Source organism: Saimiri boliviensis, chromosome 13 (assembly GCF_048565385.1).
Source record: "Saimiri boliviensis isolate mSaiBol1 chromosome 13, mSaiBol1.pri, whole genome shotgun sequence".
Taxonomy (NCBI): Eukaryota; Metazoa; Chordata; class Mammalia; order Primates; family Cebidae; genus Saimiri; species Saimiri boliviensis.
In genome coordinates, this window is record NC_133461.1 from 106,191,696 (window position 1) to 106,207,947 (window position 16,252).

Consider the following 16,252-nt stretch of genomic DNA (forward strand, 5'->3'; position numbering starts at 1 on the left):
ATAACGCCTGAAAGGAAATTGGAGGTGGGAAGGAGGTGGTCATAATAAGAGTGCAATCAGTGTTAGCTGTTATGACTATTCTCTGCATGGCAATACCCCAAATGGCTGTAGGGGCCACAAAACCACTCCATGGAGCGATGCCTGTCGTCAGAGAGGCGGGACATGGTAATCAGCAGGCGCCAGGTCGTTGCTCTCCCCTGTGACCAGGGAGCCCTTTATTACCAGAGGAAGGGGGTCGGGGAATTTTGAAAGGTAGATTAAAAACAACAAAACAAAACACTGAGGCAAAACTAAAAACAGCACCACAGTCTTCTACAGATTGCCTCAAACTATTATGTCCGCGGTCTCAGAGGGTAGGTGATCAGCTTAAATAGCCAGCCTGTGGCTGTCTGTGAAACTCTATATCATTCTGCTTCGGCTGCCATCACAAAATGCCACCAGACGGGGTGGCTTAAACAAAAGAAGGTTATTGTCTCACAGTTCTGGAGGGGGGAAGTCCAAGATCGAAGTGCCTGCGGTTTGGTTCCTGCCGAGGCCTCTCTCCTTGACCTGCAGGTAGCTGCCTTCTCCCTGTGTTCTCACACCATGTCTCCTCTGTGCACACACATCCCTGGTGTCTCTGTGTGCTTCCTCGTCTTATAAGGACACCAGTCAGATTGGACACAGGCCCTCCTGAATGAACTCATTTTAATGTAATCACCCTGTTAGGGCTCTATCCTGATGTCTAGTCTTTCAGAGGTACTGAGGGTCAGATCTTTGACATACGAATTTTCGGGAAACGCAATGCCCTTCATAACACTCTATCCACAGAATTTCAAGTGTGCAGAATACAGACTTTAGGAGGACTTCTGAAATAACTGAGTTTCTAGCCTGGGCAACATGACGAGACCCTGTCTCTACAAAAAGTTTTTAAAAAGCAGCTGGGGAAAAGTGACATGCACCTGTAGCCCCAACTACTTGGGAGGCTGAGGTGAGAGGGTCGCTTGAGCCTGGAAGTCGAGGCTGCGATGAGCCTGGGCAACAGAGTGAGACTTGGGGGAAAAAAAAGACAAGACCGACAGACAGATGGACGGACGGACGGACGGACGGACAGACAGACAGACAGAAAGAAAGGAAGGGAGGGAAGGAGGGAGGGAGAGAGGAAAGGAGGAAGGGAAGGAAGGGAAGGAAAGATAAAATAAAAAGAAAGAAAAATCACTGAGTCCCTCCCTTGCCTCAGTTAAGAGTCAGGGAGCCCTGGTTCCCTCCTGACTGTCATTCATTTCATGTGTCTAGTCAGCATGGCTACAGTGATGATAGTAAATGTCTGGTATGTTAGGAACTATTAGAAATGCTTTGTATACTTCAGCTTGTTGAATCCTCACAAAGAAATAGATATCATTACTATCTCCATTTTAAGGCAAGGAAACTAACCACAGCCAGATTGGACCACTTTTCCATTTCTCGGGGCTGTAAAATGTCTGTGGCAAGGTTCAAGCCCACAGAGTCTTGCTCTAGACTCCAAGGTGTTAACTACTAAACTTTTTCAGAGACACATGAGGACCACATGTAAAGATCCACACTGTTCAGGCATCATGCTTTTGATTTAAAAGAAAAGGTAATGAACATTCTCTGAGTGCCTTTCGAGGGCTGGGCCCTTTACCGCCCGCTCTCACAAGAATTCTAAGAACGCTTGTAATCTTAGTTTTGGAGATGAGAAAACTGAGGCTCAGTGGTGAAGTGACACAGCCAGAATCTCACAGCTGGTAAGTTTATAAAACTCAACTTTCAACTTTGAGATACAGGATGGTAAAGTGCCCATCCTGCTGGACTCAGTTGCATCTTAGGCTAGAAAAAAGTCCCTTCTGAACATGCCACACCAGTGGTTTTGGGGGATTTCTTTTTGTTTTTTTCCCTGTGAGGCTTGATCCCTGAGTGGTCGTGAAAATCAACTTACTTGGTCAAAACCAATTTTAGAAAATGAAATAGAGATGAAGTGGTATCAGCACAATGGCAGACTAGGTAGTCCCACCCCCGTTTATCCATAAAAACGATGGTTTAACAACTACTCATGTATGAAAATGGCTCTGAGAGAACTCCAAAGTGTAATTAGAAAGCTGCAACACCCGAGTGGATTGCAGTAACAGATGACAGCCACGTAGAAAACTGCTGAAAGCATTTCATTTGCATCGCCCCAACCCAGGCTGGCACAGCTCAGTGCCAAGAGGTACACCCTTGGTCATAACTTCCTCCAATGGGAAAAAAGGATAGCAGAAGTACCCTGGAAGCCTTTACAATTGAGGACACTAACAGACCTTACTGCTGCCACAGCCACTGAGTACCGCACAGTCTTCACCAATGCTGATCCTAGCTGACAGAGCTGCCCAAAGTCCATAGCACTGTGCCCCTCCAGAGCCAGAGCCATCACTGCTCCTTTCCTGGGGCCTGAGCCACCACTATGCCTCTCCCAGGGCTGGAGTCACTACCATGTGCATTCTTACACCCCATTCCATTGTATGCGTACCTACCAATCAGACCCATCACTAATCGTAGCCATGTGCCCACTGGCCAGGCTTGGCATCACCACATGCACCCAGAAATGGCAGCATCCCAGAACCTTGTGCCAAACCCAGCACCGCTCACACCCTTTCCAACCAGTGCCATTGTGCCCACCCCTAGGTAAAGGCCTTTCTCTACCAAAGCTGGTTTGTAAAGTCTGGAAGAGGTGGCTGCTCTTTTATGTGAAGGCACGAAGGCAAGGCTTCAAGATACACAAAAAATCAAGGAAACATGACAGCAACAAATGAATACAATAAATTTCTAGTAAATAACCCCCCAAAATTGAGATCTATGAATTTCCTTACAAAGAATTCCAAATACTATTTTAAAGAAAGTTAGTTATAAGAAAACAGAGTTCCTGAACACAGGGAAACAGTACATGAACAAAAGGAAATGTTCAGGAACTAGAAATCAGAAAAAAAAAAAAAAAAAAAGAGAGAGAGAGAGAAAACCAAGCAGAAATTCTGGAGTTGCAGGATACAATCAATGAAATGAAAAATGCAGTAGAGAGCTTCAACAGCAGAATTGAGCAGAAGACTCATTCAACTCAAAGACAAGTCCATTTGAAATTATAGCCAGCGGTGTGAAAAAGAATTTTAAAAAATAAAGAAATCCTATGAGATTTATGGCATAGCATCAAATGAGCCAGAAACACATTCTGTGAATTCCAAAAGAAGAGAGAGAGAAGGGAAAACTTACCCTCGCTTCTAATTCCTCAAGCCTCTGGAGATTCTGTGATGAAAGTAAAATCTTTACTTTGTTGACAGGTAGATTTATCAAACCCATCTTTGGTTTCACCAATTTCTCTTTTCTTTATTTGTCTTTTATTTCATTGATTTCTGCTATAATTTATTAACTTCCTTTCTTATATTGTGTTTCATTTGTTCTTTTTTGGTGATTGTAGACCAACCTTGTATTTTTTCTAATGTTTATATTTATAGCTATGAATTTCCCTCTAAGTATTTTTTTTAGCTGCTGCCATAAAATTTTATGTGCCACACTTTCATTTTGATTCAGGTCAATATATTTCTTAATTTTTCACTTAACTTCTTCTTTGGGATTATTTAGAAGTAAGTGTGTTGTTTAATTTACACCAAATAAATTTACCACAGTTATTTCTGTTACTGATTTCTAATTTAATTCCCTTATGGTTAGAGAATATAGTTCGTATAATTTTATTCCTTTTACAGTCATTGGGACTTGCTTTAATACCCTATGGCTTACATAGGGTCTATCCTGGTGATATTTTATGTAAGCTTGAAAATAATGGATATTCTGGGTGGATTGCTTGTATATGTCAGTTTAATCAAGGTGTTTGATAATGTTCTTCCATTCCGTTTTATCCTTTCTGACTTTCTCTCCACTTGTATCAATTACTGAAAGAAAAATATTAAAATCTTCAACTGTAATTGGTATATTGTGTATTGAACTTTTAATTCAGTCAGGTTTTGCTTCACATATTTTAGGGCTTTTTTGTCTTTTTTAAATTGTACTTTAAGTTCTGGAGTACATGTGCAGAACATGCAGGTTTGTTACATAGGTATACATGTGCCGTGGTGGTTGGCTGCATCTGTCACCCCATCATCTACATTAGGTATTTCTCCTAATGCTATCCCTCCCCTAGCTCCCACCCCACAACAGGCTTTGGTGTGTGATAATCCCCTCCCTGTGTCCATGTGTTTTCGTTGTTCAACTCCCACTTATGAGTGAGAACATGCGGTGTTTGGTTTTCTGTTCTTGTGTTAGTTTGCTGAGAATGATGGTGTTTCTAGTTTCATCCACATCCCTGCAAAGGACATGAACTCATCCTTTTTTACAGCCGCATAGTATTCCCTGGTGTATGTATGCCACATTTTCTTTGTCCAGTCTATCATTGATGGGCATTTGGGTTAGTTTCAAGTCTTTGCTGTTGTGAACAGTGCTGCAATAAATATACATGTGCATGTGTCTTTAGAATAGAACAATTTATAATTCTTTGGGTATACACCCAGTAATGGGATTGCTAGGTCAAATGTTATTTCTAGGGCTTTTTAAAAAAGTACATGCACATAATTTTGACATCTCTGGCTATTGCTTGCTCTTTCCTTATTATGAAGTCACCCTTTTTTCCCAGTAATATATCTTCTCTTAAAGTCTATTTTATCTGATATTAGTATAGGCACTCCAGTTGTAATCTATGTATTGTTCATATGGTATGTATGTTTTTTGTGTCCTTTTACTTTTAATCTGCTTGTGTCTTTGTCTTTAAAGTTTATTTTCAATAGCCAGCATAGAATTGGGCCTTGCTTTCTTTTCAGTCTAACAGTCTTTGCATTTTGATTGGAGTATTTAATTCTTTTAAATTTAATAAAGTTTTTTGTGTTTGGATTTAGATTTAGAATTCTCCTGCCTCTGCCTCCCAAGTAGCTGGGATTACAGCAGCCTGCAACCATGCCCAGCTAATTTTTATATTTTTAGTAGAGACAGGGTTTCACTATGTTGGCCAGGCTGGTCTTGAACTCCTGACCTTGTGACTGGCCCACCTTGGCCTCTGAAAGTGCTGGGATTACAGACATGAGCCACCACACTTGGCCTCCTCTGCTATTCTTTAATTGACTGCTTTTATTTTATTATTTTATTTTTAAATTTATTTTTGAGATACGGTCTCACTCTGTCACTCAGGCTGGAGTGCAGTGGCACAATCATGGCTTACTGCAACTTCTACCTCCCGGGCTCAAGAGATCTTTCCATCTCAGCCACCCGAGTAGCTGTCCCGACCTGCAGGATGACAACAAGGGCCCGAAGGGAGGGAGTGGGGATGGATGGGCAGGAGACGCGAGAAATGGAGACAAGACAGGAGTCTGATCAAGTCTCCTTTATTGTTGCTGAGCTCACAGCTTAAATAGGCCAGGCAGGGAGGCGGGGCAAAGGAAGCTTGCAGTTGGGAAATTCCGGCCTGGTGTGCCTCGTGCCGCTACCAGCCTCGTGCCGCCTCGTGCCCTCCACGGGCTGGACCTGAATCATCAGGACTTGAGCCTTCCACAAGCGGCACCTGGGCTCTCTTGGCCCCAGGATTTGGCCTGCTGCTCACAGCCTCCCACAGGTCTCCCTTTTTTATTTTATTTAGAATTTGGCTGAGTGGTAGTTATGCCCGCGGGAACCGTGCCTGTTTTAGGTCAGAGGACCCCACATAAGAGAACATTGACTCCTTATTCATCATGGGGAGGGGAAAAACGTTTTCCTCCCTATCTTAGGCAGAGTGTCCTTACTCATGCTCCTCAGTTGCCCGTCATTGGCTAATCGGTTCAGCTCGCCGGGTGACCTGAGAGGAAAGGTATCAAGTTCCATCTCTAGGTCTACCATCTCCTGCTTGTGGTAATGGACCTGAATGGGCTGCATCTTCATGGCCTCAATTTGTGATCCTGAGAAGCTCCTGAGTTTGCTGAGTATAACAGGACCGATTAGACAATAAGACAAGGAGGGAAAGCAATCAGAATAAATAATACCATGTTGTTGACTCCTAAAAAGGAAAAAGATAGAAGACCCTTAGGGCTCGATGTCGTCCCTGGGTGGAGTTGGTTTTTCGGATTTTTTGATACTTACTTGCTTTACAAGTCTCTCGGGAAGCCACCTGGCCGAATCGGCTTCCTTGGCATAAATGCACACCGATCCTCGACCCCAAATCAGGACCGGGTCCGGGCCATGCCATGCGCCTGTCATGGGATCTTTCCATATTACCGATGCATAATGGCTTTTGGATTCAAAATGCCAGTGTCGATCAGCAGCAGAGTGTCCTTCTTGATCCAGTGTTAAAAAATTTAAAATAAATCAGGAGTGTGATAAAAGGTTTTTTGGTTATCCCTTATGGGGGTACCATTCCCCCTTTTTTATTTTATTTAGAGTGGTTTTTATGGTGAGATGAGCTCTTTCTACTATGCCTTGTCCCTGGGGGTTGTACGGGATGCCTGTAACATGTTGAATGTTTAGCTGAGTACAGAATTGAGTGAAGGCTGTACTGACATAACCAGGCCCGTTGTCAGTTTTGATTTTACGTGGACACCCCAGGGATGCAAAGGCAGTTAAAAGATAAGCAATAACATGTTTTGTGGCTTCTCCGGTTTGTAAAGTGGCAAAGATATATCCACTACAAGTATCAATGCAGACGTGAACGTATTTAAGATTTCCAAATTCTGGGATGTGGGTAACATCCGTTTGCCAAAGGGCATTAGGTAGGAGGCCTCGAGGGTTAACTCCAAGATGTGGGACTGGTAAGTGAGGTGCACATTGTGTGCAGGACTTTACTATTTGTCGGGCTTGTTCTCTAGTTATGTGATGGAGTAGTCTTAAGGATTGAGCATTAAGATGATGCAAGTTGTGCGAATGTTGTGCTTGAGCTAGAGGGGTGTTAGGAAGTTGAACTAACAAAACACGGGTGGCTAGGTCTGCCTTGGCATTTCCAGAGGCCAATGGACCAGGTAAGCCTGAATGAGCACGTAAATGTCCAATGTAGAAAGGTTGTGTTCTGGAAATTAATAGCTTTTGTAGTTGAGAAAATAGTTTTGCAGCAGTTGAGGTGTGTTTTATGAATGGGGCTGTTTCTAACTTTGGGACAGAGATAGCAATGTATGCGCTGTCTGTATAGATATTGAGAGGATCATTGGGAAACATGGAAAATGCAGCTATAACTGCATGTAGCTCTGCTAATTGGGCAGACGAAGATTGGGATTGAAAGCTGATAGTTTGGTTTGGGGTAACAAAGGCTGCAAGCCCTGTGGATGACCCGTCAGTGAAAATGGTAATTCCATTTGGAAGAGGATGAAGTCTGGTATTTTTAGGAAAAACGAAATCATGTCTGTTAGCAAAATCTAGAAGCTTATTGGGAGGATAATGATTATCGAGGTTGCCAGTATAAGAGGCAAGTGCAATGGGCCATGCTTCAGTATTTTGCATGAGCCAATGGATCTGCTGTTTGGTATAAGGTTGGACAATGTTGTTAGGTTCCTGTCCGAAATATTCCTTTCCTAGGGTTCTTCCTTTGGTAATTAGACTGGCTACCATAAGGTAGTAAGGTTCAATGACTTTAGTGGGCATATTAGGAAGATGGATCCACATAAGTGGAGCAGTTTGCCAGAACACAGCTGTGGGAGATAATGAGGTATGACATATAACAAATTGGAGTGGTTTGTCAATATCGAAAAAGGTGATGGTTTGGTTATTGATAGCTTGGTTAACTAAATCGATAGCTGATTTTGCTTCAGGGGTGAGTTGTCTTAAAGAAGTAGGACTGGGATCCCCTACCAATGTATCGTATAGGGGCTTGAGATCAGCTTTGCATAATTTTAGATAAGGTAACAGCCAGTTTATGTCTCCTAATAATTTTTGAAAATCATTGAGGGTTTTTAAACAGTCTAGCCTGAGTTGCACCTTTTGAGTCGATAGGCGAGTTCCACTTAACTGAAATCCTAGGCAAGTGTAGGGATCAGTAAGTTGCACCTTCTCTGGGGCTATGACTAATCCACTAGCAGTAAGGGCAGTTTGTAGACTTTTGAAACAAGACAAGACCACTTCCTCTTTTGATATTTTGGGTTAGCTAATTTTTGTTTAAGGCCTGCGGCTACACGTTCAGCAAATTCCTCTAAGGAGCACACAGACCCACTGCTCTCCGCGGGTTTCTGTTCCTCTTTACCAGAGTTGCTATTGAATGACATTAAGTCAGCTTCCCCTGACTTTTTCTCCTTGCCCTCTTTGGGTTCTGGTTTCTCCAGAACTAATGAATTTTCTTTAAAGGGGGGACTTTTATCAGACAAATTTTTACGTGAGTCTCTCAGGCAAGTTTCCCCCTGGGTTATGAGATTAGCAATGACTGGATCGTCATGTTTTCGGGTAATGACCTCATTTATCAGATTCCAGTATGAAAAAGCAATTACAGGGACCTTTTGAAGCCCAAAAGCATCATAATAATTTTTTAGGACTTCCCCTACTCTTTTCCAACATTTTTGATCTATGGTTCCTTCCTGAGGGAACCAGGGACAAACGTCCTTAATATAATCAAAATATTTAATTAACCGGTTTACTTTCACCTTTACTCCTCGCGCCTTTAATGCTATGCTTAATTCTTCTACAAACAACTCATGCTTACTAATTTCCTGACCCATAATATCGTCGTCCTCTTACCAGAGAGCAAGGCCGCAGCAGGTTCCCGCGGTGACTCCTCCTCTGGATTTCTTCCTTCAATCCGGCCGGCTTCGACGACGTCCCTCACTGTGTCCCTCGTACTTCGAGCCCCACGTTGGGCGCCAAACTGTCCCGACCTGCAGGACGACAACAAGGGCCCGAAGGGAGGGAGTGGGGATGGATGGGCAGGAGACGCGAGAAATGGAGACAAGACAGGAGTCTGATCAAGTCTCCTTTATTGTTGCTGAGCTCACAGCTTAAATAGGCCAGGCAGGGAGGCGGGGCAAAGGAAGCTTGCAGTTGGGAAATTCCGGCCTGGTGTGCCTCGTGCCGCTACCAGCCTCGTGCCACCTCGTGCCGTCCACGGGCTGGACCTGAATCATCAGGACTTGAGCCTTCCATAAGCGGCACCTGGGCTCTCTTGGCCCCAGGATTTGGCCTGCTGCTCACAGCCTCCCACAAGTAGCTAGAAACACAGGTGCATGCCACCACACCCAACTAATTTTTGTATTTTTTGTAGAGACAGGATTTTGCTGTGTTGCCCAGGCTGGTGTTGAACTCCTGGCTCAAGCAATCCACCCACGTTGGCCTCCCAAAGTGCTGGGATTACAGGTGTGAGCCACTGTGCTTGGCCAACTACCTTATATTAAGATATTTTTAATATGCCATTTAAATTCTTCTGCTTATTTTTTAACTCTGTTTCTTTGCATCTTTTTTCTCTAGTGGTTGCTCCAGGGACTATAATACTCATCTTCAGTTTATCATAATCTTTAAATTCATACTGATTTACTTTTTTGGTGAAAAATAAAAACTTTGCACAATTATATTTCTCACCCTCCCTCCTCTGTGCTGTTATTGTCATGTATATTGTATTTATACATTTAATACCATACTGTGTCATAAACCCACAGTGTTGCATTATAATTTCTGATTTAAATAATTGTGTGTTTTTTAAAGTTGAGAAGAAAAAGTAATGTATACATATACATTTTGTATTTTAATAATTATATTCTATATTTTCACTTTACCTACATGCTTACTATTCCAGTGCTCTTCTTTCTTTTGTGAACTGGATTACTATCTGATACTATTTTCTTTCATTTTAAAGGACTGCCTTTAATTTTTCTTAGACTATAAGTCCAACAGAACCAAATTTTCCGTTGTGTTTATCTGGATAATTATTTATTTTACCTCTATTTTTGAAGGATAGTTTTATCAAATAGTAAATTTGTAAGTGAAAGTCCTTGTTCTTGTTTTTATTATTCTTTCAGCAGTTTAAAAATATCACTCCACCACCTTCCAGTTACCATTGTTTCTGATGAGAAATCAACCATCACTCATGTTGTCTTGAATGTGATGTATCTCTGTTTCCCTCTCTTTCTCTTACTGCTTACAATGTTATCTCCTTTCTTTGGCTTTGGCATTTTGACTATGATGTCTCTTTATGTTTTTTGTTTGTTTGTTCGTTTTGTTTTTTTAACTTTGGGTTTATTCAGTTTCTTGACTCTCTAAGTTAATGGTATTCACTCACATGGAGAATTTTCAGCTTTTTTTTTTCTTTTTTAATAATTGTTCTGTGCCTCTTTCTCTTTCATATTTTTTTGGGACTCCTATTACATTTGTGTTTGAACACTTCGTATTGCCTGACAGGTCTTTAAGGGTCTGTTCATTTTTCTTAAATTTTCACTCTCTGTTCTTTGGATTGCATAACTTCTGCTCTATCTTCAAATGTAAAGGTTCTTTCTTCTGCCATCTGAGATCTGCTCTTGAATCCATGTCGTAAATTTTTGTAATTTTCAGCTGTAGAAATCCCATTTGATTTTTTTTTTTTGGTAATTTCCATTATCTATTGAAACTATCATTGGTTCATCGTTAACATAAGTTTCTTTAATTCTTTGAACATTTTTCTTTAATCCCTTGAGCATAGCTGTAATAAGTGCTTTGAAGCCCTGTCTGAATCTACTGTCTGTTTTGTTTTTTCTGGTTACACTTTCCTGTTTCATTGCATGTCTAGTAATTTCTGGTTGAAAACTGGACATTGAGTGATTCTAGATTCCATTCACTTTCCTAAAAGTTGTTGATTTTTTATTTTAGTAACTTTTCTGGACTTAAATTGCAGAATTAATCTCCTCCACGATGTGCAGTCACTGATACTAAAGTGTAGCTTTTATTATAGCATTTTTTTGTTTTGTTTTTCAGTCTGGCTCTCTAAGGGTGTACTCAATTCCTACATTATATAATGATGAGACAATTATTTGGATGGAAGTTATAATCAGATACCTTGAATAACTAAGCCTCTCACCCTCTGCTGCCCGAGCTGTGTGTGGCTGGAGAAACACATTCACATGTATAAGTCCTCACACAAGATGGGAGGGTGAGATGGAGGTGAGAGTTGAAAAACTACCTGTTGGAGCAACATGGCAAAACCCTGTCTCTTCAAAAAATACAAAACACTAGCTGGGTGTGGTGGCACGTGTCTGTGGTCCCAGCTAATTGGGAGGCTGAGGTAAGAGGATCACTGGAGCCCAGGAGGTCAAGGCTGTAACGAGGTATGATCACACTGCTGCACTCCACCTTGGGGGAGAGAGTGAGACTCTGTTTCAAAGAAAAAAAAAAAAAAAAAAACCACATATTGGGCACAATGCCTACAATTTAGATGATGGGTGCACTAAAAGCCCAGACTTCACCATGACGCAATATATCCATGTAAGAAACATGCACATGTACACCCTAAATACATAAATACATTTTAAACAACAAATTTTTTTTTGCATATCCTTAGGTCTCCCTTGGCTCTCACTTTTTGCTGCCCCCTTTTTTTGTTTCTTCCACAGTCAGAGATGTGCAGGGAGTGTGTTATCTCAGCCCTCTCATGGCTTGCTTACTTTCAGTTTCCGCTCATAACAATTCTGGCTGATCTGTCTGCCATGAACAAATGCTATAATCTCAAGTCAATCAAGCTGCAGATTTTTACTTTCTCTCCAGAACTGATTCCATGAACTTTAACCCACAAAACTGCAGGTTCTCATCTCCCTATTTCAGACCAAATCTACCACTTTCTGCTGGTGTAGCTACTGGTTTTCCTTTTATTTATTTTTTAATTTATTTTTGAGATGGAGTCTTGCTCTGTCACCCAGGCTGGAGTGCAGTGGTGCAATCTTGGCTCACTGCAACCTCTGCCTCCCAGGTTTAAGTGATTTTTGTGCTTCAGCCTTGTGAGTAGCTAGGACTACAGGGGCCCACCACCATGCCCAGCTGATTTTTGTATTTTTAGTAGAGATGGAGTTTCACCACATTGTCCAGGCTGTTCCGAACTCCTGACCCCAAGTGATCTACCCACCTCAGCCTCCCAGAGTGTTGGGATTACAGGCGTTAGTCACCACGCCTGTCCTAGCTACTGATTTTCAATGACAGGCCTCGAACCAAGCCCACCATTCCCATTAGGTAACCTGTGCTTTTCCTCACTCAGGCTAGGGGGTTTGGGGACCTTTGGGCAAGATGTCCGCAGACTTGTGGCCGTTCTGATGCAGGAGTGGCTTTTTAAGATTAAACACTTATCAGTTTGTTTTCTGTTTGGAGTCATTTTCCAGTACCCAGAAATTGTTGTTTTTGACAATTTTGTCTAGTTTTATACCTTTTTTTTTTTTTTCCAAAAGGAAATTGGCCAACTCCTTAGACCTTTCTAAGGTGAATCTTGGACTGGATTGGTTTCATGTTTCTTCCACTTCAATACTCTATTGCCCAGAGCTTTTGATTTGAATCAGAGATGTGCTGATATTAGGAGGCTGGCATAGGCACATGGACGGAGAGCTGAATTTTGCATAAGTCACCTCAAATGTACAAAAATAAATGGGAGAACCAGTGATGCTGAACGCTGAACTGGGCATTTCAGAGCTGGGGTCTAGTCTCAGTCCAGCCTTTCTGAAAAAGTATCTAACCTTTTAGGATTCCCCAAGCCTCCCCTAACGTGTCTCACTGTTCCCATCTTCTCCCCAGGGCCCTTTCCCGACTTCTCCTCTGCCTTTCTCATGGGCCTGTGACTGTGAGGGTGAAAATGGCTGAAATTAACTTTCACTTCTGCTCAGACATCTGGAACCCATGAGCAAAGTCATTTCCTTGTTTTCTTTCTGAGTGGCTGCTGGAATCCTTTGAGAGAGAGACACACACACAGTGAGTGTGTGTGTGTGTGTGTGTGTGTGTGTGTGTGTGATTGTTATTTTACAACCCCTGTCTGCTGCTGGGGTGGACAGAAAGGTCATGTTTTATCCTGCATCACATAAGGGCCAGCACACCTCCCTGCAGATTCTTACATCCCCTCTCACTAACCTTGGGTAGATGGAAAATGGATTTTCTTTGTAGGAAGCTGGATTTCTTGCTCCCCACTATATTCTCTATACCCTGAAGTCCAAGTATATTATAGTTGTCCAAAAGCATCCGTTTAGGCCCCACTGACAAAATGTTAGAAGTGGTTCAGGCAACCTCACAACATCCTGGTTCAGCAAAAGACTCAGCCCAGGGATCTGTCTCTGAGAGTCTGTAGGAGTCTTAGTCACGAATCATGTTCAAAGCCATCTCCTTGGCAGCTTCCCCCAGTGATCCCTGATAGAATTTTGCCCCTGCCTCTGGTCCAGCACTGTGCCCCACTGAGGACTCAGTGGCTGCATCTACTGTGCTCCACTGCAGTGATCTGCTTACCAGTCCCCTTCTCCAAGCTCCTTAGGCTGAGACCCTCAGAGGAGGATGAAGCGTAGCTACATTGGTATCTCCACCCTCCGGCGGGTGCTTACCACAGAGCAGGTGTTCAGAAAACTGTGCTGTGTTCATCTAATTGAAGTAGGAAGACTGAGTCATCTCATCTCAAATCAGTCACTTTTCAAATCAGAAGCTTACAGAGTTTGGGACTCTTTCAACTTGTGTTTCCTGGTTGGGTCTGCGTAGTAGGTATCAGGAGGTGAATGTAAGAGTAAATTAACAGGAGCTGCCATGGATTGAGCAGACCCAGGGTTCTGGACACTGTTCTGAGCCCTTTGCTACCTCGCAGAGAAGATCAGATCTAGGACTTAAAGCAGTTAGCCACATTCACCTCAGCTTCCAGGTATTTGGAGTCTAGTATGTGCTAAATATGGTAATAGACGCTTTTGATGCATGAATCCATTTATTCTCACAAAAACCCCGGGGAAGTGAAACAGACTATTTCCATAGTGTCTTAAAACCCCAGAACTCTGTGTTGCTGCCTCTGTTGACATGAGCACCTGTTAAAGCTATAACTCACAGCTCAGTATTGTCTTAGTCCACTGCAAGGAAATGAACTCCATGAGGAAATTGAGACTCTGGACCGTGCGGTAGAAGCTGGCCTGTCTGCCTCCCACACCCACTCTCAAGGATCCAAGACCATGAAGGGAGAAGAGAGAGCGCACTGAGTAGCTTCCTCTGATAAGCCAGTATCAAGACACCGGTGGAAAGGAACCAGCTGACCGGTGAGTGGCTCAGCATGCCTGGTTTGACCAGTAAGACTCTGAGGTCATCTCAGAAGGCTTCTTGGTCCTATTGGTCCCTTGACTGCTGTGGACAGGATGCCACCCACCACTCCAGACACCACTCGCCACTCCAGGTGTTGGGATCCTTCTCCCATCACCTCCATTATTCTTGTATAATCACCTCTCCTCCTCTGAGTTTTCATAGCCAAGAGAATTGCCAACACTGAAGAGATCTAAGTCAACTACTGGCTAGGGAACTATTAAACACATGAGGAATTAGCTTTCACCGAGCACCAATTCTGTGTCCACCGTTCATGCCCAATCTAACACTTAGTGCTGATTACGCCCTGTGTGCTAGCTATTATTAACATCATTTAAAGCCAACACAAAACCAGTGAGGCTGAGAGAACGGCTTTCCTGGTGCACACAGATGGCACACGGCAGAGCCCAAGACCTCTCCCTGAGCTCCACAGCGTTTGTCCACGCGGCGGGGCAAATTACCTTGTAGAGTTGGCATGGAGATTTGCTAACTCTGCCAGACTCGGTGCAGGAAAAACACCAGCCGTGCTGTTAAACCAAAACCCCATGAGAAAACTTTCTGGTGACAGAGGGGCATTGTGACCCATGTGGCCCAGGGCCAGGGAAAGGGCAGCTGCTCGTTCCTCAGGCGTTTTCATGGAGCAGAGGGACCCCCCCAACCAAGCCCAGGAAGCCCACAGGAGCTTCAGCAGGGCTCGGCTGGAGGGCGGGGCCCCTGCTGCACTTGCTCACTGGGGACTGGGGAGTCTCTGATTGCAGACCAGGGGTGCTGCCAGCTCTGTCTGCTGCCAGAAAGCCACAAGCCAAGAAAACTGATTGAGATGAGAAGAATTGATCTGGGACTGGCTTTTGCTTTAGGATGGTGTTGGAAGATGCTGGTTGTCGCTAGAAGTCTGCTCCACCGTAAGGGCGCCAGGATTTGAAGAACTATGGTGCTACACCACTGAAGCATTGCCAAGGTGAGGCTTCATCTTCCGGGTTCTTGATCGTCTGCCTTTAAATTGTGCAAATGGTGCTCTAAGGCCTGTCATGGGGACAGCAGGCAGGGACATTCTGTGGGTGCTACAGACAGAGGAAGAGGCATGAATAGGATCTCTGCCTCAGCTGTGAATCAATTGCCCTATGGTTTGTGTGTTTCCGGTTTTGAGAATTTTTAATTTATAAAGTTTATCCATCCAGGGCAGATTCTGCTTTTGGGGCCCTGGAAGTTGGAAAAAGCAGCAAATGTGCCACAGAGGAAAGAAGGGCTGTGGGCTGTGGAAAGGGGGTTGGGTGGGCACACATAAGCCACCGTGCACTCTGGGCAAGTCACTCGGCCTCTTGTTAGGGGGTGATAGCGTCCGTGTAGAGTGTATGGAGGTTAGCGGGCACACGCAGGGAACGTCTGGCCCAAGGCAAATGACTGGTCGTTGCTTTCATTTTATTTTGTTTGTTTCTGAATGAAGTTGTTCCATTTTTCAGGCATTCAGGGATGGGGTAACTGAATTGATTTAACAGTGATCTTGGTTAAGAGATCTGTTTCGCCAGGAAACATCAACTGTGAAAAGGAAAGCAGAGTTGATCACATAGTTTGAAAGGATTTGTTTAAATTGTAAGGCTTTGTCAACTTTTCCGCTTATCTTGTAATGTGGGTAGATGAAGTTCACCCTCATCTACCTACGTTACCAAGGAACTAGGGAATCATGCGTTTGCAGTAACAGAGAAGAGTTCGCTGTGATATGAGTAGGTCCTCCTCCCTCGGGAGAGGGGGACTTAATTCCCCTCACCTTGAGTGAGGCCTGGACTAAGGATATGGAAAAGGAGAAATGGTTGCTCTGTCGTGGAGAAACCTGCAGATGCCAGCTTCACCAAGCGGTCAAGCTTAACATCACCAGGGATAAGGTGAACTGCTATTGTGACCTGCCACGGCAATGCGGCTCTTCCCATCAACTCATAACCCCACTGTAATCATGAGAACGTATCAGACACATCCAAACTGGGGGAGATTCCACAACAGATTTCACCTTCAAAAACGTCAAGGTCAGGCCGGGTGCGGTGGTTCACGC

The 16,252-nt window shown here is 43.5% G+C and overlaps 1 protein-coding gene and 1 long non-coding RNA gene across 6 annotated transcripts in view; one reads left to right on the forward strand and one right to left on the reverse strand.

Moving 5' to 3' along the window:
• The window catches only part of BLK (BLK proto-oncogene, Src family tyrosine kinase), a 114,065-nt gene that overhangs the window by 24,825 nt on the left and 72,988 nt on the right, over window positions 1–16,252 (forward strand). For 3 of the 5 annotated variants that reach the window (XM_074384166.1, XM_074384167.1, XM_074384168.1), the window contains exon 1: window positions 14,179–15,166. The gene's annotated coding sequence lies outside the window, so the exon portion shown is untranslated. The other 2 variants (XM_074384165.1, XM_074384164.1) reach the window with 2 other exon arrangements.
• On the reverse strand, window positions 5,378–9,016 carry LOC141580881 (uncharacterized). The gene is made up of 2 exons (XR_012513320.1): window positions 6,121–9,016; window positions 5,378–6,037 (listed from the first exon to the last, which is right to left on the reverse strand). It is a non-coding gene; the product is annotated as an uncharacterized LOC141580881 (long non-coding RNA).